The 22531-nt window shown below is 38.4% G+C and overlaps 1 long non-coding RNA gene across 2 annotated transcripts in view; it reads right to left on the bottom strand.

Annotated features, from left to right (window-relative positions):
- The window catches only part of LOC144284282 (uncharacterized), a 76372-nt gene extending 54133 nt beyond the window's left edge, over positions 1–22239 (bottom strand). Inside the window, exons 1-2 of one of the 2 annotated variants that reach the window (XR_013352640.1) lie at positions 22020–22239; positions 17111–17288 (exon numbers count right to left, since the gene is read on the bottom strand). This is a non-coding gene — a long non-coding RNA (uncharacterized LOC144284282). Of the gene's footprint in view, positions 1–17105; positions 17289–22019 lie in introns of both variants that reach the window. The other variant, XR_013352639.1, reaches the window with a different exon arrangement.
- Positions 22240–22531: the final 292 nt, after the last annotated feature.

Consider the following 22531-nt stretch of genomic DNA (forward strand, 5'->3'; position numbering starts at 1 on the left):
GGTTAGAAGAAAGGAAACGAACCCCTGCACTAAGAAAGTGAGATGGCATGAGTCGATCAAGAGGATTACTAATTACTTGAGAATGAGGGGCAAGGGAGGGGTTCAAACATGATGCAACCCGGACGCACTGTAGGAGAGGGTTCGTAAGTCGAGGATACCACCAGTTTGGAAGTTGTGTAGACCAATGACCCTGGCTGTAAATTGACAACCACAACTGTGATATTTACCCTTCATTCCAAAAGGCCACTGTTCCAGAACCATTCCAGTTCATCTTACTCAAAGATAGTAAGCCACTTCGAAGTCTTTGACTTTGGAGTGCGGCCGACCCCCCGTGTTATATTAGCCTTGGGTATACAACAGAGTGATTCGACAGGTTTATACGTTACCGTTGTGCTCATGGCAGGTGGAGCTGGTGTCTCCCACCACACGACACTATCACAGCACCGTGGACTCTGTTCCCTGTGCTGGGCCTTTATTCTGTGACTCATTCATTCTCTAACTGGAAGCCCGAACCTCCCACTCCCCTTCACCCATTTGGCCCATCCCTCTCCCTGCTCCCCCTCTGACTCTTAAATCTTAGGGAACTCTTCCATCCTGTAAGGGCGACTCTGGGAGTCTGCCTTTTGTGTTTCCGGAAAAATAATTTTCAGAAGTTCTGCTGCTTTCATTTGGGGGTTTTCATTGATTTGAGATGATGTTGGACGGGGGCGTTCCACAGGCCACTTCTTCATCCTGGGCAGAGTCGGGGGCACTGTCACGTCTGCAGCTGTCTTGCTGCGAGAGCCAGAGTGTGGGCCCTCCCCCTCCAGGGCCCCATAGTGCACAGCCCCACAGGCTTTCACTGTCTCAAAATATGTTCCCACCCCCTTTCTTTGTAAGTCTGTTTTTATCTTTTTTCCCTCTTTTTTTTTGCGGCTCCCTTCCTCCCAATCCTAAAAGAATTCTATGAAGCTTACCTTGCTACTGATGATGTGACCCCATTGCTCACCATGGTCAACATCCCTTTCAAAGTGTTGAGCTGCGAGAAAGAAAAGAGTACCCAGCACATAATGGCAAAAGGGGCACCCCAGGAGAACAGAGAAGGGGTCTTGGACTCCTTGCCCTTTGATCCAACCTGACTTTGGATTGATCCAATCCACTTCCTCTCCTTTTCCCTCTGGTTGCTTTTGATTTTTGATTTAGTACTCTATCCGCCTAATTCAGTCCTTCAGCAAAACGTATACATGTACGTGTATATGTGTGTACATGTATGTAATGTCTGCATTTCACTCTGACGCTCTCTGCCTGCATCCGGGCATCTCGGCATAGGCGGCAAATTGTAACCTTCTATGTAGGCTCAAACAAATAAAATGTGCAGAGGTAACTGGGAACAAGAAAGAAGACACACTATAGCTGAAGCATCCGAACATGTGTTTTCAGCTCCTCGCCATAGGCTTTGCAGTGATCATTTATTTTTAATGAAGTAGCACTAGGAAGAGCTGGAACTGCCAGTGAGTTCTGCTCTCTCCATACACTGTACTGTAACGTGGGGGCTTCTCTCTGGCACCACCACAGGGTGGCCTTGATGGTATTTTCACAATGAGCAGAACTACAAGGCATCAACCCTACCGATGTCCTGTGACTACGGGGGTAAACTGGGAACTAGCTTTCTCTCTGGATGTTCTCCTGGAGACTTTCATGGTTCACCTAGGAAATAGGAGAAGTAGGTGAGAGAATCTACATTTCTCAGCCATTCTCATTGTTGCTTCTTTTACCACACTTTATTCTTTCTTTCCCAGTTTCCTTCCTCTCTTGAAAAGGATATGTTAACTCATATATTAAAACAGGAGTGTGTATACGGGTTTTTTTTTTTTTCTTTTCTTGTTTTTACTCTTAGGTATCAGAATGATAGAACTTAGCAGCTGATAGTACAAGAACTAATTCTTTAACCAGTCCTTTCTTCTATAAATAAGGAGACTAAGGCACAGGGAAACGAAGCAGCTTGAGTCACACCACAGCGGAGGCTGAGTTGGAATCCAACTCTCCTGACTCTGTATTGGCTTCTCCCAGCACAGCTGGGGTACAGTCACAGTGTTTGGGAAAAGACCCTTATGGGTTCACTGGGAAAAAACCTAAATAAACATTTACCTTCTCTTCTGAGTTCTGAATGTTTTAAGGTGCATTCCTTTCCACAAGTAGAAATGAATTCAGGCTGATGTAACTGTGTTGTTTCAGATTGCTTCACATTCTGGTTCCCAAGTAATTGTTTTTATTATTATTATTTTGACTTTCATTTCCCTTCTTTATAGATTTGGGTTAGCGCATATTACGTTGCCTTGTTGGGTTGTTATTATACATCAAGACTGGCATGAATCCAGAGGCAACAAATTAGAAATATTGACTTTTCTGCTGGGCTAATAAAAACAATGGTGTGTGAGTTAACAAATGTAGTTTTAATTTTATAAGAAATGTAGCAGTGCCTGCCAGGGTGATCCCTGGAAATACAAGAAAAGAAAACCTTTCTAAATAGTAAGAACCAGAGAAAGAAACTATAATGCACAAAGAAAGGTCAGGCTGAGTCTTTTCATGAGGGAGGAGGAAATCTACTAAAACAAAACTTAGAAAGCCACTTATGCACTATTTTCAATTGAATATATATAAGTTATGTAGAGTAGAATAGAAAAGAATATATATAAAAATTGGAAGTCTCTCTTTTCCCAATAGCAAATCCAACATCCTTAAGAACGATAATTCCTCAAGAGAGATAGTATAAGTGCATTACTGATTTCTCTGCTTTTGAGCAGCAGCAATTAGATAATCTTGAAACCGGTGGCTATAATCCTCAAGGTTGGATCTGATTAATAAAGTGAGCAATAGCCTGCTGATTCTAAAATAAAAAGCTAAATAAATACACGTTGCCGTTTTCAGCAATAAAGTAATAAGCAGTTTGCAGTAAATGTGATTGGCATAAAACAATGTAGAAAATAATGTCAAATACATTGAGGAAACCGCTATTGCTGTCAAATTTGCAAAATAGGATGTTGCTCCCACAAATGTATCTACAATTTAAAGCTATTGAAATAGGTTGACAGATATGCTAACAAATTATTCATGCCATGTTTAAATTGTGTACCTAACTCCTCAATAGCATATTTATTTAATCAAAGCATGATCATTTCTGACAATTACTTATATAAACTTTCATAAAATATACTAGAGAATATCCGCAGACATGTATTACCTAAGTCATGTAAGCAATAAGAAAGCTGACACAGCTATTCAAAACAGCAAAGGGATGGGAAGAGTCTAGCACGTTAAGACACTGCCAAATGCTTCCTTAGCTGGTAAATGCCTGAGATAATAATAGATGAATACAAAAGAAAGCATGGAGAGGTTATTAAATTATGCTACTAGGGTGTAAGTCTCTAACATGGCATGCTTTGACTGCGTCTATAGATTTTCCAGAAGAATCACAATACAATGAATGAGCTCTATTTGGGTGAACAAGTCAGCAGGTGTATGTCTATTAGGAGTTGCAAATTCAAAAGCCTCAGAGCTAGGCAGATAATGCCATGTGGTCTATGGAGACGGGCAAACTGGAAAGTACTTGCCCAGGACAGAGACAACTGACAGAGCCAATTATTGTTCTGCTGGGACCTAAGCCTGGGATTGCAATATCTTCTGATATTTCAAGAAAAGCCAAAATTGAGATCTTTCCTGTGAAAATATATCTATTTATTAAAAACAACAACAATAATAGCTGTGTGGACTAGATTCAGATGGAAGCCACCTGTTTGCAAACTCAAGGGTCTATCATGATAGAACCAGGATATCTGTATATTCCACGTAGACTGTACCGTGATCATTAATTGAACAACCTATGGCCAAAATCGCCTTGGAAATAATCATTCCAAGAACATCAGCCCAACCAGAGTATGCTTTGGGCTTTGGGGAAATAAAAAATTTCTTTGAACTAGAATAACTTACCTATAGTATGGTGTATAAGGAAAAATTCAAGTGACTATGGTTAACCCTTGCCCCTCACTTCCTTTTCTGTAAAATGGAAATAATGGTAGTACCTACCTCTTCAGGTTGTTGTGAAGACTATATGAGTTATTTATACAAAGCACTTAGAATAATACCTAGCATATAGTAGGTTCTCAATTTTTTTTGTTCCTTTTATCATTATGAGTAATGCTACATCATTGGCATATCTAGAATGTGGCAACTCAGTGTAGCAAAAAATAAAATAAAATAAAATAAAATAAAATAAAATAAAATAAAATAAAAGCCTCTTTCTTAAATATAACCACTGCCAAAAAGGAAATAACAGCAAGATATCCAAGTAATTGCATTATGGTGAGTTGAGAAGCAGCTGAGAGGGGAGAAGAACTAGTTCAAGGTTACGATGAAGCACAGCTTCCAATAATGCTCTTTTGGACAACGAGGTAATTATAGTAGACAGGCTGGCTTGGCATGTAGTCATTAGCAGTGATCAAGTAATGTGTATGTGTATGTCTGGAAGGGAGTCTTCAACTTTTTTGTGGGCTTTTGGGAAGAAATCTTTTTTTTTTTTCCTGTTTGTTTTTTCTCTAAGACCCTTTACAAGACTGAGAGAGATAAATAGTGACAGGTGTTGCAAAGCCGAGAAAGTCTGCAGATTCGCACAAGTACTATTGCCTACATTTATTTTCCAGCCATGCTTCATGTAGATATCCCTGGGTCCTGTTTTCAAGCATCAGTCTAAAACTCGAGATCCCCTCCAGGTCATTGCTCCAGGTGGATGGGCACGGGTGGTGTATAGGAGATCAAAAGAGACTTTTATTAAAATTCACAACTGTGAGCATTCATCTACATCAGGGGTCTGCAAACTGCACACGGCCAAGTGGCTGGCCTATGGTCTGTTTTTGAACGCCTGGTTTTTACATTTTTGAAAGGGTTGTAGGGGGAAAAAAAGAAAAAGAATATGTAGCAGTGACCATATATGACCCATTAAGCCTAAAATATTTACTATCTGGCCCTTTGTCATTTTCATTTACTATTAAAAGGGAAGACTAGCATTGGTTTTCTTCATAACATATGATAGAGACAAGTCACCATTTGTATTTGGAGTTTGTCCTTGTTCATCTGTTATTTCTTTTTAACCAGGAGGCAGAAAAATGCCCAGATTTTTTTTTTAAATATAATGTCTATTGTACCCAGTTGCCTTAAAGAAAATTTAGTTTAGTTATCCCAGTGACTTTAGCTTTGATGGTATGTACACCGTGACTTACCACCAGCATGGCTTGGTCTTGCATGGTTGCAAAATTATGGCACAAATACTTTTCATTGATCGCAATTTAACAGCCAATCAAGGCACAGCTTCATCTCCTCGATTTCACTGTGCCCTTACAATTGAGAAGAATAGTGGCTATAATGGGTACTGTTATAGCCATTGTGTTCCTACCAGATGAACTCTGAGACAGTTGCTGAAGCTGGACAAGTTATATAAATGTCTGCAGCCAGGACGTTACGGAAAGAATTATGTAACCTCACAGGATATAAAGATTTTGCCATAACTTTGCACTCACTGGAATCTCCTCTAGCCCATAAAATCTGTTGTGTCCATAGAAGACTCTTTGTAACACAATACTTCTTATCACAATCACAGTTTTCGGAGCCAAGAAATAGCCTGAGAGGAGAAAAAAAAAAAAAAAATAGACCTCTGGATCAGAAGTTGGAAATATTTATTCTGAATAACTAGGTTTGAGTTTGAAAGTAAACTTCAAATTTTCCGTGATCAAAAATTCAAAACTGTTTTACCTTTTGTTACTGTTTTTGAGTCTCTGTCTTGATGCATTTTTCCCTGGGTCTCTGCATTGTCAGTGAGGTATTCAAACTTTGTTGATGTATTTTTTTAATTTTACACATTTAATTATCTGTTTATACCTATCTGAGCAGTCAGATGCTCTAGCTATCTATTTTTATCATTTGAACTCTTAATAATTCTATTTATAAAAAATACCAGGATTCCCAAAGATTCAAAAACATGTTTTATAAGCTTTAAATTCCATTTTATGCATGGAGGTGTTAAATTAATTAAATAAGGAGGACATTAGACTGAGGTGGTTCTAATACCTCCACCACCCAAGTAGGCAAACCAAAGCTTCAGCCTGCAGTGTCTCAAGGTTAAGAAGTAAAAACTTTAAGAAAATCAACAACAAACAGCCTACTAGGCTTTTCAAATAAGGCAAACACTTAAGCTATAGCCAATCGAATAATGTCCCTGCTTTGCTTCTCTGTCCTCCCTGTGTTGAAGGTCTTTTCCCTGGGTCCTATCTGTGGACCACTAACCACTTCTGGTTTGGTGCTGCCCTCTATTTAAATCAATTTTGGCTCAAACAAATTCTTAAAAACTTAAAAATTTAATATGCCTCAGTTTATCTTTTAACAGGAAAGCATGCTTCATACAAAGGAATGTCAAGGAAATTATTTTAATTCCTTCTGTGATTACTCCATTTTAGGGGGTTTTATTTTTACTTTCTTCATCCACCAATGGATGGTGTTAAATCTGAATCATTTGGAAGAGCATATCATTAGAAGAGAGGTTCTTTTTATAACATTGGAGCACGAGGAATTTTTTTTTTTTTAGCACAAGGAATTAAGAATGATATATCCTTATTTCATCGTTACAGATATGTTAGGAAGAATTCCAAACTGTCAAGTCTCCATCACTAAAACCAGTTATTATGCGTGCTTGTAAGATATTCTGACTCTCAAACAAATACCAGGTATGTAAAGCCATACTAACTCTGCTGTAGCAAGTCATCTACAACATGGTCTCCACCAAGCAGAAACCAGCCCCCTGCCTCATGTTTACCACATACATCCAAAAAGTTACAAAGCAAGCAAGCTATGCTAATTCAGTCAAGAGTTTATCCAGCCTTCTGTTCCTTCCTCACATACATTTATATTTCTTTACACTGGAAATTGAGGTTTAGACTAAGCACAAAGAGGTCCTATCAGATTTTGCCCACACATCCCCCTCCCTCTAGTTAAAGGCACCACCATTAAACCAAGATAATGACCCTGAAGTGACAACTTGAAAAATTTTCCCTCAGATGACCTAAACAGTCAGTCCTGGATTACGTAACTCAACACACAATTGTTGGTTAAATTCAGTAGGAATTTTATAGCCAATATCCCAAATTCAAAGTCGTTCAGGTCAGGCTAGTAATGTGAATGAGTCGACAATAAGGTATGATGAGGTGGGAGATCACAGGGCAGACGGCTACTCCAGCTGATGGCTGAGCCTTTGCTTCTGAGCTTTTATGTGGAATTGGCAAACAGAACAAACATTTCGCAAAGTCAAAAACAAATACTGCTGCAGTCCATCCGCAACTGGTTGCAAGCTGTGCATAGATGAATAAAATACAAGATCTGGTCCATCCAAGAACTTTAGAGGAGGGACATTGACACAGAAATGATAATATGAGGGGAAAATGTGAAGAATATACAAGTAGAGGTATGTGGATCATTAAAGCTGATGTAGAGATGATAAGCAGAGGAAGGGAGGAATTACTTCAAATTAGGTAAAATTTTATGGAGGAAGTGACAGTGGATCTGGGACTTATAGAATGAACACAATTTTGAACTGCAGCTATAGAAGGAAAAGCTATTCCAGGGAGGCTCAAAGAAATATAGGAAAGGCAGATCCATGGAGAGTGTTCAACAAATTAAGACCATTTTAACTGTACTTTGGGGTAAAAGAACTAAAAAATGAGAGCCTCTGAGGAAGCCTCTGGAAAGCTTTTTCTCACCCCTCTTCAATTCCGCAGCCCACCAAGCTATTTTGTGTCCCTCCCTTATGGTCCCATATACCTCCATCCAGCCTCCTATGCATCTGCAAAAATATGTTTCTCTCTAATTATACTGCCAAATCTGGACCTAGAGTGGCCCTCTAAAAGATTCTTCCTGTGTTTATACTTTCTCCACAAAGTTATCTATAAATAAAAATCTGATCATATTAACCCCACCCTCCATTAAAACCTTCATTGACTCAATGGCTTTCCATTGCTATTCAGGTAAAGACCCAGACCCTTTCATCCTTCACAAAAGTTCATATTCCCCACCCAGCCCCCTCTATTCTTATTACAAGAGTATAGTACAGACCATATTGGCCATCTTTACCTCCCTGCAATGGAAGCCTCTTGACTCAGATTTTTACCCTACTTATAGTCCCCTAACCTGGTAGGTACCCTCTAGCCCTCCCTTATAGCACTGCCCACCCCTCATCACTTTCCTTCCTCTGCCTTCATCCAAATGCCAACTGAAAGGTTATCTCTTCAAGGAAGATAGTCCCAATCCCCAGAGCAGCTTGAGTTCTGAGGTTCTATTGAGAGGTTCTGTGTTCTCAATGTTCAATTGTTCCTTATACATAGATATTTTATCCAGCAAGTTCTCTCCACTCTGAGAGCTGAGACCATAAATATCTCATTGGCCATTTATAATCCACTGGGGAAGCTCTGCTCTGGAGTGTGGTGGAATTGGGGCTGTATTCTGAAGCAATATAGTCAGTAGTTTGCGTTTTTGCAAATTTTACATTTTGCATTTTATACTCTCTCACATCTTGTTTCCGTTTTCCAAATTTCACTGATACATTTACATTGGTGCAAAATTATCCAAATAGTTTCTAGCCAGCCCTGACCCTGTGCTTATCCAGCTCTCCATCTTTGAAGCATAGTCTCATCTCTTTACATCTTTTTTTCCAGTACCAGTGATTCCCTCAGATTCTAAGATATCCTCTTATGACCCAGCCTAAATATCAGATACCCTCTCATTTTCTCAATGCAACCATTACAGACCTGCAGTATTATTTTAGGGAACTCATTCAACTTTTAAAATCTTATTTTTCTCATCTATAAAGTAAGAACATTTTGGGTTAAATGAGGTAATGCATGTTCAAAACCTGATATAATGATGGGCCTATAGTTGGGGACCAATAATGAGGAATTCACTTTCCCCCTTTTCAGTCCTGCTTTCCAGAACCATAAATTCTTATGCCTAGTCATGAATTGCATGATTCACTTAAGCACCGAAGAGTTGTGTTTCTCGTGATCATGGCAGCCATTTTGTATATGTGTCTTGGGACAAAGTGGGTCTTAATTCTATTCATCCTTCATTCCACTTTGCTATCAATCTCTTCTACTTTTATCTATCTCCACACTCAACTTCACTACTCCATAATCAGAGAATCCTTAAATTAGGACCTCTAGTTCTATGTGCTCATCAAACCCTGTGATTCCTCATAGACTTATCGTATTTGTAATTCATTAACTTTTGTGTCATGTCTTACCTAAGATTTTTCTCCCCTGCTGGACTCCGTCATGTCCAGCACTGCCAGACACACAGTAGAGTACTCATCAGTGACTGTTCAGTGTTCACTTATGTCATTGCAAATATCCCTCCTTTTTGAAGCCTTCTCTGATCCCCATTCTTTTTTCTGAGAACTATCCCAGAAAACTGATAGTTCTTTATTTACAACTCTATTAAGCCACTTGCCATTGTCTGCTCTACAACATAGTTGTTGTCTCTTTCTTTTTACTAGACGAACTGTAAATTCCTGGATGAGAAAGTATGTAAATCCATCACCCTCCCAACACTGTGACTATGTTTAAACATTAACATATCCTTAATAAGGGTGGGTAAATGAGTAAACAAAAATTAAAAACAAATAATTTATTAAATGTGACAGTTATTTACCTAAGACATGTGGCCAATCATGGGAATGCTTTCATATTTTTCAGTTTGGTAATCATCAAATATACATAATCATCAAAATCACGTTATTGAGAATGCTGCTTGATGTCAAATTAGTATGTCCCTACCAATGGGAGGTAAGGTTACCTGATGTAAAATTGTATGCTGAAATCAAATAGTAATCAAGGTTGAAGTAGTAAGTCCCTCTGGCTTCAGTCATGCAGTAGAAGGGTGCTCAGTAACCAGAGGAGAGCTATACCCCAGAGTCCCCCAGGGAAAGTGACTCTGAGACGAGAATGTGTTTGTGGCTAACAGGATACAAAGAGCAGATTTTTCACTTCCTAATGTAAACAGGTTCAATCTAGGTATAGTATTTCCCATGGGTGCTCCCTAAATATTTTAACAAGAGGACCGGAGCCTTGAGGACAGAAAATCCACCACTGACTTCCACTGCCTAACCACAGATAAAAAATTGATTACATTTCAGTTGATTTGAGAGGTTTCCAGATAACGATTTTTTATTTCTAAACTGCAGCAGACCATTGAAATTGTAAGCTGATGTAATGCCACCTACATTGCAGTGAAGGACCATAGCAAAATCAATATGCTATATCTCTTCATTCACAGATGTTCATGGATTTGAGCATATAGATAATGAAGTTTATTTATTCAAGTATATACCACTGTCACTAAATAATGGGTCTCAAATAGGTTTGTGCTGCCAAATAGTTTGATGACATATGGCATTTTAGATAGGTCATTATATTCCTGATTATGGAGCAGAGCAATATTTAAATAGTAAAGAAAAAACTAATAGAAGCATTTAGGTTGGAAGGCATGGAGAAGAATATTACTTTCTATAATCAACCTTTAAAAATAAAACTTCACTAGTGGTTGGAGATGTCTAGCTATATATTTGTCCTGCATCCACAGCAAGGCACATGCTCAAAATATATAAATTTATTTTCCTAAACAGCTAGATGTCTGCCTACATACTCCCTTCAATTCATAAAGAAATTGCATGTGAAAATGGGATACATGCCAGTAAGCAAGTGAGCAGCTCAGAAGCTGAATGTATATTGGTATGAAATTTGAAAACACACGTAGATTGGCTCTAACACTTCTTTTTCCGCAAGCCACGAAATGGAATTCTATTACAATCACATAGTGGAGGCGCACAAGGGGGTATATTTGCTTCTCAAGGCTAATGGGCGTTCATCAGCAACAGGATAATATGTCCCATCATCCTTTTTCACTAACAGGGGAAAGGTATTCTGGATGAGATGGGTGAAGAATTGGACAAGGTAGTTTATATTAGCATCTAAGCAATTTCTATTTTAGGAAGGAAAAAAAAAATCCACACCAAAGATTTGACATAAACCAGAGAACTATTCAATCTGAAAGTTACTGTTGATGTGACTGATAAAAACATCTTGACATTTGAGTCTTTTAACTGCCAGTCTATCACATGAGTGGCTCCAGTGATTAATTCACTTGAAGAAGCTAACAAAGAGAGAACTTAAGAGAGCCATTTTACCATTCAGATGAGTAAGAGACAAAGTTAGAAACACAATACTTGTACTTACAGGAAAAGTGAGCATTTATGTGGGGAATTTTGACCATAGGGCATTTATTTAAATTCAAAAAGCAACACTACCTAGCAAAATGGATTAAATAACATAACTTTATTTTCTAAAGTATAATGGCTATGGAGGTTTATATGCCACTGCACAAGTAGTGTTGGGTAGATTTTGAATTTTATGGAGTCAGTAGTACTTAGGAATATATTTCACAATTGTCCAGGGTTTAGGTGTCTGTTTAAATGTCTCTGTTTGTGGCCACGTGCTTTAATTGTGTGTTATACCATGCTACTTACTGAGCTGGAAATTCCTGGTACAACCCTATTATTCATCATTTAGTTTCCTGTACTACTACACCGAAGAAAGATATTATTTTTACTAACACATAATTCAATTATAAAGGTGTGGTAGGTTGAATAACCCCCCAAAGGTGTCCACATGCTAATCCCAGGAATTTGCAAATGCCACCTTATGTGGCAAAACAGACTTTGCAGATACGATTAAATTAAGAATCTTAAAATGGAGAGATTATCCTGGATTATGCAGGTGGCCCCAGTGTAATCAGAAGAGTCCTTATTAAGAGGGAGGCAGGAAGGTCAAAGGCAGCAGAAGGTCATGTGTTGACAAATCAGTGACGAGAGCAATATGGCCATTATCCTATAGAAGCTAGAAGATCCAAGGAACACAAAGTCCCCTGGAGCTTCCAGAAGGAATCAGCCTTGCTGACACCTTCATTTTAGCTCCCTAAAATTCATTGTGGATTTTGAACCTCCAGAACTATAAAATACACACTTGTGTTGCTTAAGCTGTAATTTGTTATAGCAGCAATAGGAAACTGATACAAAGAAGGATCAAGAGAAAGTAAGTAGATTACTGGGTCTCCATTACCATACTCAGTGGAAGAAGAGGGGTGTGGATAGGAAAATTTATATAAAAGGAAGTAAGCACAGGATCCATAGTTATAGAGTATGGTAGAAAAGCAGTGCCCTTTAAAGTCAAACAGAAGTAAGTTCAAAATCACTTGGTTTATTTACTAACAACTTGACCTTTGGCAAGTTACTTAAACTCTGAACCTCAGTATCTGCAAGCTGAAGTGGGAAGAACAATGACAGCTATGCAAGATTGTCACAAAAGAAACAATAGAATATTACTCAGCCATTAGAAATGACAAATACCCACCATTTGCTTCAACGTGGATGGAACTGGAGGGTATTATGCTGAGTGAAGTAAGTCAATCGGAGAAGGACACAAACATTGTATGTTCTCATTCATTTGGGGAATATAAATAATAGTGAAAGGGAATATAAGGGAAGGGAGAAGAAATGTGTGGGAAATATCAGAAAGGGAGACAGAGCATAAAGACTCCTAACTCTGGGAAACGAACTAGGGGTGGTGGAAGGGGAGGAGGGCGGGGGGTGGGGGTGAATGGGTGACGGGCACTGAGGGGAGCACTTGACGGGATGAGCACTGGGTGTTATTCTGTATGTTGGTAAATTGAACACCAATAAAAAATAAATTTATTATAAAAAAAAAGAAACAAGAAATTGGGTTACTGGTATATCTGACACTTAGTGAATAATGAACACGTACAAATCTCCTTCTCTCTCTGTTTCTCCAAAATTATTCTTTCCTTCTCTCCAAAATTATTAGACTTGTCACAGATTCTGGATTTTGAAGGGGGGAGAGTATATTTGCACTTTGATAGGTCTAGAATCAACATATATTTTATTGATGATTATGTGGTTTATATAGGGCCCTGTATTTAAACTATGAGAATCAGAAGTTCAATGACACCCAAGCCTTAGACACTGCAGCTTATTATCCCATAAGAGACAGACATGTATGTGTAAAATGAACAAGATGTAGACAGAAAGAGCTAGAATACATTCACAAGGACCCATGAAAGTGTAGGGGACAGAACTGTGAAATTTAGATTAAGAAACTCCAAGATAACCAATGCAGGGTCAGTGGCATTGTAAGTAAGATTTGAGGAAGGAACAGTATTTCCCTCAGGTAAAATGTGTTTGGAAAAGTCTCGGTTAAAGAACAGCATACCCAAAGTCAGGTGCCTACGATGTTCAGGGACAGGCAAGTTGGAATTACAGAATGCAGGAAGATGAGGTAGGTTTCCCATTTTTCCAGTTTGGGTGACTAGATGGAATTATCAATACATAGAGAGAATGAGAGAGGAAGGATGAGTTATGAAGAAAGAGAGGAAGAAAATGTATCCAAATTTGGATGACTTGATTTTGGAAGACTGGCAGAAGCACCATATGGGGATATGCAGCAAGCAGTTAGGAATTTGGAGTCAGTTGGATTATTTTGACTCAAGTAATTTGTCTGCCAAACCAAATGTCCTTCCTATAACTATATGAATATGCACCATGGAATATTTTAGAGATAACAGCCTTCAAAATTGAAAGAATCACTTGACAGGCTATTTTTCTACCTCAAGAGTTGAATACCTTTTTTTCCCCCCTAATTATTCTTATTTACGTATCTTGTGAATATTTCACACACATTCACTGCTATATTTGTTATATATACCTGTTTCAGATAGCCTGGAAAAAAAATGCATCATATAATTCCTCTCAATGGTGCCCCACAGAAGTGATAATTAAGGCTGTGTCTTTCTAGATACACTAGCTCCAACATTTTGGCCAAAAAGTTCTTTGAGAATAAATTTATGCAAAAGTTCTGAAAGTACTTTAAAAGTCAAGAAAATGAGTTATGAGTTAAAAGTTGGCCTGCAGAATACTGTGGATTTCATTGTCATAAATATGTGGACTGTGAATTACTTGAAGAAAACTGGGTAGAGGGTGGTTAAACATGAATGTTTAATGCTCAGGACAAATATTGTTCTTTGAAGATGGTTGATTTCTACTCCCTTAAAAATAACATGTCTCACTGGAGTGAATTCTCTTTTTGTTTGTGCCTTTCTTTCTGTTCATTGTAGCCAGTAGGAATTAAAGTCTGGGTCAAAATGACATAAATCAGACCAACTAGTTGGGCTAATTAAAGTGTCCTGAAAATTTCTCCACAAACCATGTGGCATTTTTTAAACCTTGAGATCTGATGAGAACTATAGAAACACTAATTTTTTTTTCAATATCCTAGAGAATAAATAGGGAATTTCAAGTTACTATTCTAAGGTTGTAAAAACTAATATGAATAAAATATTATTTTCTTAGTTTTTTTTTTCCAATGCTCTTTTAAGTCTAGGAAAACTTGAACTCATTATTTATATCTACCTGATGCTAACTCCAGAGTTTATATGGTCAAAATTAGTTGTGTTGGTAATTTATATTTAGAGAGAGATCAACCCAAACAGAAAATCTTTTTCAAAGACCACTTTTGGATATGTTTTCAAAAGCATCATGTAAAGAAGATTCTGGGAGATAGTGCCTAGGCCTTAACAAGCCACTCTCTCTTCACTCTAGATGTCAATTTCTCTGCCTTTCCCATGTCCAGCAGATGCTGGGCTTGTGGGTACATAAGTATCATAATATTAGCAATTAAGAACCAAGCACAGTACCAAACACAACAAAACAAACATTAAAACATATATGAATAGTATGAGTTAAAAATCTAATAGATTGGTTGAAGAAGAGAAACTTAGGGGCTCTGGGTAGCTCAGTTGGTTAAGCATCTGATTCTTTGTTTCAGCTCAGGTCATGATCCCAGGGTCATGATCTTGGGGTCCTGAGATTGGGCCCCCAGTCAAAGGCCCCTCTGAAACCCTTGCAAGGCTTCACGCTCAGCAACGAGTCTGCTTCTCTCCCTCTGTCTCTCCCTCTGCCCCTCCCCCTGCTTGCATGCTGTCTCTAAAATAAAGAGATCTTTGAAGAAATGAAAGATAGCATTGACATCCAAATTGGCACAGTTAAAGAAACATGTGAGGTTTTTTTATCTTAAACCTAGATCTGATGTACACAAATGCAAATATGAAGGAAAAGATAAGATAGTAGGAAGTGAGATCCAGCAAGATCAAAATTTCCACAAGTGGTATTCCAGAAAAGGAAAAGGGAATCAATGTAAGAAAGAAATATTAAAATAAATAAATAAATAAAAATTCCAACAAACCTCCAATTTGGGGGTGTCTCTACTGGGGGAGAGGAATGTAAGGATGGGAAGAAGGGTGACAGAGGGGATTCTACAAGCTTCATCTCACAGGTCATGGGAGGTAAGAGAGGTAGTTAGTATCTTATTTTCAAGGAACAGTAGATAAATATGGGTCTGCATAAGAATTGGGGAAGGGGAAGCAAACATTAAGGGAACAGAAAATGAGAAATTCCAATTAGTAAGGGAAAAACTGGAGAAAAAAGTGGTAACTCGATGAAACCCGAAAAACCAAGGAAGAAGAAATATAAAGTAAAATATGTAATAGCACAGAGAGAAATGGAAAGAACAAAATTGAGTTTTTCTATTACTACACTAGACACACATAAAGGAACACATGCTATTAAAAGGGAAAGGCTTTAGAGAAGGTTAAAAAAGATAATTCAGCTTTAAAATGCTTGTAGGAAACACTTTTAGGGGCCCCCAGGTAGCTCAGTCAGTTAAGCATCTGACTCTTGGTTTTAGCTCAGGTCAGAATCTCAGAGTCATGAGATCAAGCCTTGCATCAGGCTATGCACTGGGCATGGAGGCTGCTTAAGATTCTCCCCCTGCCATTCCCACCCCCTTAAAAGGAAACATTTAAAATAGTAATAAAAGAATCCAGAATTAAAGAAAAGACAATATATATTAGACATAAAAAATAAAAAAGAAAAAGCAAGAGTGGCAGTACTCATGATATACAGGCAACAGCCAACTGCAAGACAGAGGGTGTTATGAAAAGATACAATCTAGTATTTGATTTATAAAGACAAAACTTAAAATTCTGTCCATAAACCAATATGGACCAAAATCCTTAAACAGACAGAGAAGAACATTAGAAATGCAAGGAAAATTTGATAAAAACATCAGCTTTGTGAACATTCTCAAATATATATCTTTCTGAACTGAAAGATCAAGTAAACAAAAAAATAAGTCAAGACACAGAAAAGTTGAACAACACAACCAATAAGCTTTATTTAATAGATACATACACAACCCCTCAAATAAAAAGGTAGATTTTTAAATATGTATGTTCTTAATGTATATGTATGTTTATATGAAATAATTACAAAAATCCATTGCTTATTTGGTCAAAAGAAAAAAAGCCTTAACACATTTTTTAAAGTAGAGATTTTATAGGGGCAACTTTCTCTGGTCATAATCAGATAAAATATAAAAGAATTTACAAAAAGTGACCTCCCCCCAAAGGATCTCCCCCTCACACACACCCCAAAATATCTTGGTCTTATTGTCATATGAAACATTCGGGATCTAACAACATTTGTGATCAGAGAAGCATAAGAGAAAAGCAAAGCAAAGAGGAGGGTAGGGAAGGGAGGAGGAAAAGAAAGAAGGAAAGACGGAAGGGAGGAGAATTTTAAAAAGAGGCAAAGGGCAAAAGTTTAGGAAGGACAAAAGGACAAAGAGAAAGAACCAAAGAGAAATTTGATGATGGTTAAAAACTGGTGCTAATGAAATTTACCAAAAGTAGAAAGTATAATTAAAGACCTATACAAGAAGAGAGACACCTGATTAGACAACTTAAGAGAAAGAGGAAAACATGCCTAATTATGGCTAAGAAAGAAGCATAACCAGAGATACAGAAGGGATGGGGTAAAATGGTAAAGAAATACCATGTTCAACTCTGGCAGTACCATGAAAAAGCATAGCGGACATGCATGATATATCAGCAATATAAAAATTACATACTTTACCCCTAAAATGCAGGGAACTTGAACAGTGGCGATGTTAGGAGAATATGGAAGATTATTAGAAACATAGTCCGCCTCCTCCTTGAATCTTGAATCTTGAAGGTGTTCTCCTCTCCAAGAGCAAGAGGTCCTCTGACCACACCCCTGCCCAGGCGACCAAAATGTATCGTTCTCCCAGGAACTAGACAGAGGGTGGGGGGTGCCCGAATTAAAATTTCAGAAATTCAGATCCAGAAAAATCTAAATTAAAAATCAAACCTGTCTCTTTAGTGCACTTTTGAATATGTGTCTCACGTCCAAAAATAAGTCTTCAGAAACATTTCAACTGTGAAAAACAAACCTGTGAACACCCAGCCTTTTCAGAGCTCTTCCTCAGAACAGCATGGTTTACATTGCTATTGGAATTGAAATAACATCAATGTTCTGAGATTAAAATGTGTCTCAGTAAATGCATTCCTAAAAAGTTACGGGTAAATCAAAATTTGTTCATTCATATCTTTCCATTGATTTACATTATCATTTCACAGATGACTTATCTTCATTGCAAATTTTTTTTGAATTGGCAATGCATGCTAATATTTTTTATTCAAGTTTCTCCCATCCCCTTTGTTCATGTACTTAACGATCTGTAAAGCATTTCCACTTACAGTGTCCTCACCAGTCCATACCGACTTCTCCAGGTATCTCAGCTAGACGCATCCCCAGAGCCCTCCTGAATGTTCCACTCTTCCTAACCCTCCACAACCTTTGAGAAGCAGGTGAAACCCCTCAAAGACGAAACCCACTAAAGCAAAAGCTTATCCCTCGTTTGTTTGCCACTCTCACACTCAGCACTTTCCTTTCTAAAATCTATTATTCAGGGTTCGAACCAAGAAGAATGGCTAGTCTGCATGGTCTTGAATGATTCACTTAGCCTCTCTGAGCCTCAACTTTGTCATCGAAGGAATACGGGAAATAAAGCCAGTTTGTTTCATCAGATTGTGGTGAGGATCAAAGTTTCGGTGGAACAATACGTGTGGAAGTGGCTTGAAAAACATCAGTGTTCCACTGGATCTCCCTCCAGCTGTCCTGAAGGCACTCAAGACCTTATGTGTCTGAACCTGATGTCATCATCTTCCCCCACAAACTGGGTGCTCTTTGTGGGTTTCGTATCTCAGTTCATGGTAAGAGCATCCATCCACTATAGTCATCTTTGGCTCCTCTTCTCTCTTCCCATCCACCTCTTCATTCAACAAGTCTGGTAGGTTCCAAGAAATCTTTCTAAAGTCAAATCCCTTCCGCACAATAGTAGTGTCATTACTTAATTTATGCTCTTATCGTCTCTTGGCTGTGTTATTGCCAGAGCTGCCCAAATGTTTTTCTTGGGGTAAGAGTAATATTTATTTGGTAATATCAAGAATTCTTTCAATGACAAGCTGAGAATGGTATTTTCCTCATTTTATAGATGAGTTTATTCCGGCTCCAAGAGGTGAAGCATCTTGCCGGAGATTTATATGGGAGGTAGATGTTAGAGTTGGCTTTGAATTTAAGACTCTTTCATCTGAACTCCTGCTTCTTCCACACTATGACATAATGCCTCCAGAGAAGACAGAGAGCTGATCCTGCCCCCTGCTTCCTCATCTTCCTTCTTCTGCATGAGTCCTGTAGCTAGTCAATAGTCACATAAGAGTCAGGAATTAATTTAGACTGAATATCAAGTACATTCTGCCTATATTCATTGTATTCTTGAGTTTGCAACCTTGGCTTATTGACATCTGAGGCTGAATGATTCTTTATTGTGGGAGTGAATACTATGCATTATAGGAATTTTCATCAGCATCCCTGGTTTCTAGTTACTAAATGCCAGTAGCACACATCTCCCTGGATTTGTCACTACCAGTGTTTTATCTCCAGATGTTGCCAAATGCCCCCAGTGGGGAGGGGGTGACACAAAATTGTCCCTGGTCCAGATCTACTGTCCCACTCCTAAAGATCTCCTTGCCCCCATAGGCTGGGGTTTTATGAAGTTTCACGATTTTGTTGTGGTTTGTTACTGGTTTCTTTTGTCTTGATTTTGGGTTTTTGACCCTCTGCCCTCGTTTTCTATCTCCAAGAACTCTGTCCTTAATTCAGCAGACTTGGTAAAAGTCATACATTATTTTATCTTAGGTGTACTATTTCTCCAGGATTGGGATCTCCCACCTTGCCTTTCTCAGTTCTGCAGACATGAATTGGGACTATCAGTTTGGGCTGGATTATATACTCCCTGGTTATTCCTTCATACACTAACCTAGGCATCACTGTGAAGGTATTTGGTAGATGTGATTAAAGTCTATAATCATCTACTTTTAAAAGTATGGAACATTATGGTAGATAATCGGAACGGTCCTTATCCAATCATTTGAAAGGCTTAAGGATAGAATTGAGACTCCTCAGAAGTTTTGCTGGGGGACTGCAGTGTCAGTTTGTGCCTGGCTGTTCCCCTCCTGTGATAGGACTACAGAGTATGGAATTGCTTAGCCGACCCCTGCAGTCACATTCAGACAGCTCCTGGTGTTAAATCTCTTAATTTATGTCTCCTGCTCGTTCCATTTCTCTCATTGAGCCCTCATAGGTGAGTCTTCTTCAACTTCCACATCCATGGTTAGGTCTTCCCTACTTGTTACTAGAATTTACCTTTAATGACAATCATCAGGCTCTGGAATTCCACTTGCCCAGGCAGTAGCCATTGAAGGACCACCTGCCTACATGGCTGTACCTGTTGTCACCTGCTGTGAGATTCCTTCTGATGTCAGTTGCACACCTAATGGTATTGCCTTCTGAAACCAACTTCCAAATCTAGCCAAACAACCAACTCTAACTGGTGGCTCTGTCCATTATCAAGTTATTTCCATTTCAAATCTGTCTATTCCCATCCAAAATTATATGCAACTACTAATGTCACATGTGCAAATTAAACAAGTTGTTTAGAAGCTCAATGAAAGGGCAGCCCAGGTGGCTCAGCGGTTTAGCGCCGCCTTCAGCTCAGGGCCTGAGCCTGGAGACCCGAGATTGAGTCCCACGTTGGGCTCCCTGCATGGAGCCTGCTTCTCCCTCTGCTGTGTCTCTGCCTCTCTCTTTCTCTCTCTCTTTCTGTCCCATGAATAAATAAATAAAATTTTTAAAAAAGAAGCTCAATGAAGTTCCCATTTCTTATGCAATATATTTCAGCTGTCAAAAAGTAAAAGGAACGCATATAAAGGGGAGGCAGTTTTTTGCCAATGTACTTCCCCAGCCATTGAGAAAAGATATGCTACAATTTCATTGACACTCTATTGAGATTATTTGTAATTTTCCCTGGAGAATCATGTACACCTCTGGATTTTTATCAACAAAATCAGAATTTGTAGTAATGTTGTGTGTGTGTGTATGTGTGTATGTTTTAAATTTTCCAGTCTCTACTAATAACAAAACTGAAAAATATTCATTGATGAACGTAATTCTTGAGCAAGTTAATTTTTCTATAAAACATATTTATTAAAATGGGTTTTACCTAGGTTTGTGCCCAGTGGGTGTGTGGCTATCCAGATTTGTGGAGCTTGTAAGTTGTCCCACAGGAGTATGGGGCATCCAGAGAAGAAGGCTGGAGCAGCTTCAAACTCCTAACTCTGAGATCACTACCATTGGCTGTGCTTTCCATATAGGGAAGAGTATCCTCTGCTGGTCAAGTGATTTATTTCCCAGAACAGTTTGATTTTACTTCTTAATTTAAGAAGTAAAAAAAAACATCAATTATTTGGGCTATTTTTTATTTCAGCAGACAGTTCTACAATAAGTATAAGAATATTTCATATTTCCTTGCCATGATTAGTGGTAATAGGCACAGTTAACTACAAGTGTTCTAAAAACAGGCATTTGGGACAAGGTACATTTACTCCTCAGCACCAGCTTTGATTATACCATTTTCTTCACACCATGTGCCATTGCTCACAAAAGTCTAAGAACTTAAAATCTGCAATCTGCAAGGAAAACTTGCAATCCCATGGCAAAAACACCAGTGCTGTAAATATTTTCATGTTCTAATGGGAACCTTGAGATGTTGTTCTATGAAACAATATCCCTTTCTTATGTGCCAGAGCAGGAGAACAGGGTGTTTGTGTCTTTTCTTTTTATTTTTTTTAATTTTTATTGGTTTATTATCTTCTCGAATGCCAGTGTCAGCATATGCGGTTAAGTGGATCATGTTTTTGCGCTCTGTATTTTATATCATGGCCTTTTTTTGATTCTTCTACTCCTGTGGAACGTTATGCCCTATTCAATACAACCCAAAAATCCAAAAATAGTCAGATATAAGTGCATATTTTAACCTGTTAAAGAAAAAAAATTTCAATATAAATAGCCATAGATTTGTCATCTTTGTATCAGGTTCCCAGGTCGGGCGGTCCTATTAGTCATATGAACTATTCCCTGAGGAAATTCAGATTGATCCACTCCAGCCATGGTAAGATGGCAGAGGTTACAGTGCTGGTTGCGGCTTGCCTCCCATAACTTCCCTTCTCTCCTCCCACGCTTGCCAAACTGGACACTCTTTCATTCTTTAAACAAATTCTATACTTTCTCCGCTCAGTGGCTTTACATCCTAACTAGACAGTATCTCTTTCCCTTCTCATCCCTCCATGCCTGGCTGAAATGCCACTCGCTCCTTAGAGCCCTCCAGGAATCTGCTAGAAGGAAATCGTCTCTTCTCCCTTGAATTCCCTTTGGCATCTTGTCACTGTTCTCATCTTATATCCCACATTATAATCGTTTGTCTGTAATTAGATTCCTTGAAGACACAACTCTGTCTTAATTATTATTTAAAATGCCACAGCACCTAGCAGAGTGCTTAGTACTACTGAACGCTGGGTAAATATTTATAAATTGAATGAATAAATGAATTTGCGGCACAATTTACCTGTTTGTAGCAGCCTTGTTCTATTTGCCAAGAAGTGGTTTCCATGTGAGATATTTAGACAGCTGTTTTACAAAGAGCTTAAATGGAGTAGCATATGTGTGTGTTGAAACAAAAATAACTTACAGAGACTGCAGTGATAAACTGAGTGAATGAAATTCATCTCTTGAAGGCCTACTATGTCTAAATTACTCAGAAGACTTGGCCAAACACCAATGGATAATGATAGCATCTCACATATCTTAAGTACTTCAGTTTCCACGTAAGCTACTATGACATACAAGCCTTTGTTGGTTGAATTCATACTCAGTTACAAAGTAGTGTCATCAAGAGAATCTTTGAAAGCACAGGGGGAAGAGAGATCACGTTTCTACTATTTCAGGGAATTTTTTTTTTCTCAGAATGATTTTTATACATCTACTCCAGAAAATTATCTTGGTCCGAATTATTCTACACATCCTATTACATAATGAGAGCTGAAAACCAAGAGAGCTTTTCTTTGGTAAATGAATAGG

Source organism: Canis aureus, chromosome 15, assembly GCF_053574225.1.
Source record: "Canis aureus isolate CA01 chromosome 15, VMU_Caureus_v.1.0, whole genome shotgun sequence".
Lineage (NCBI taxonomy): Eukaryota > Metazoa > Chordata > Mammalia > Carnivora > Canidae > Canis > Canis aureus.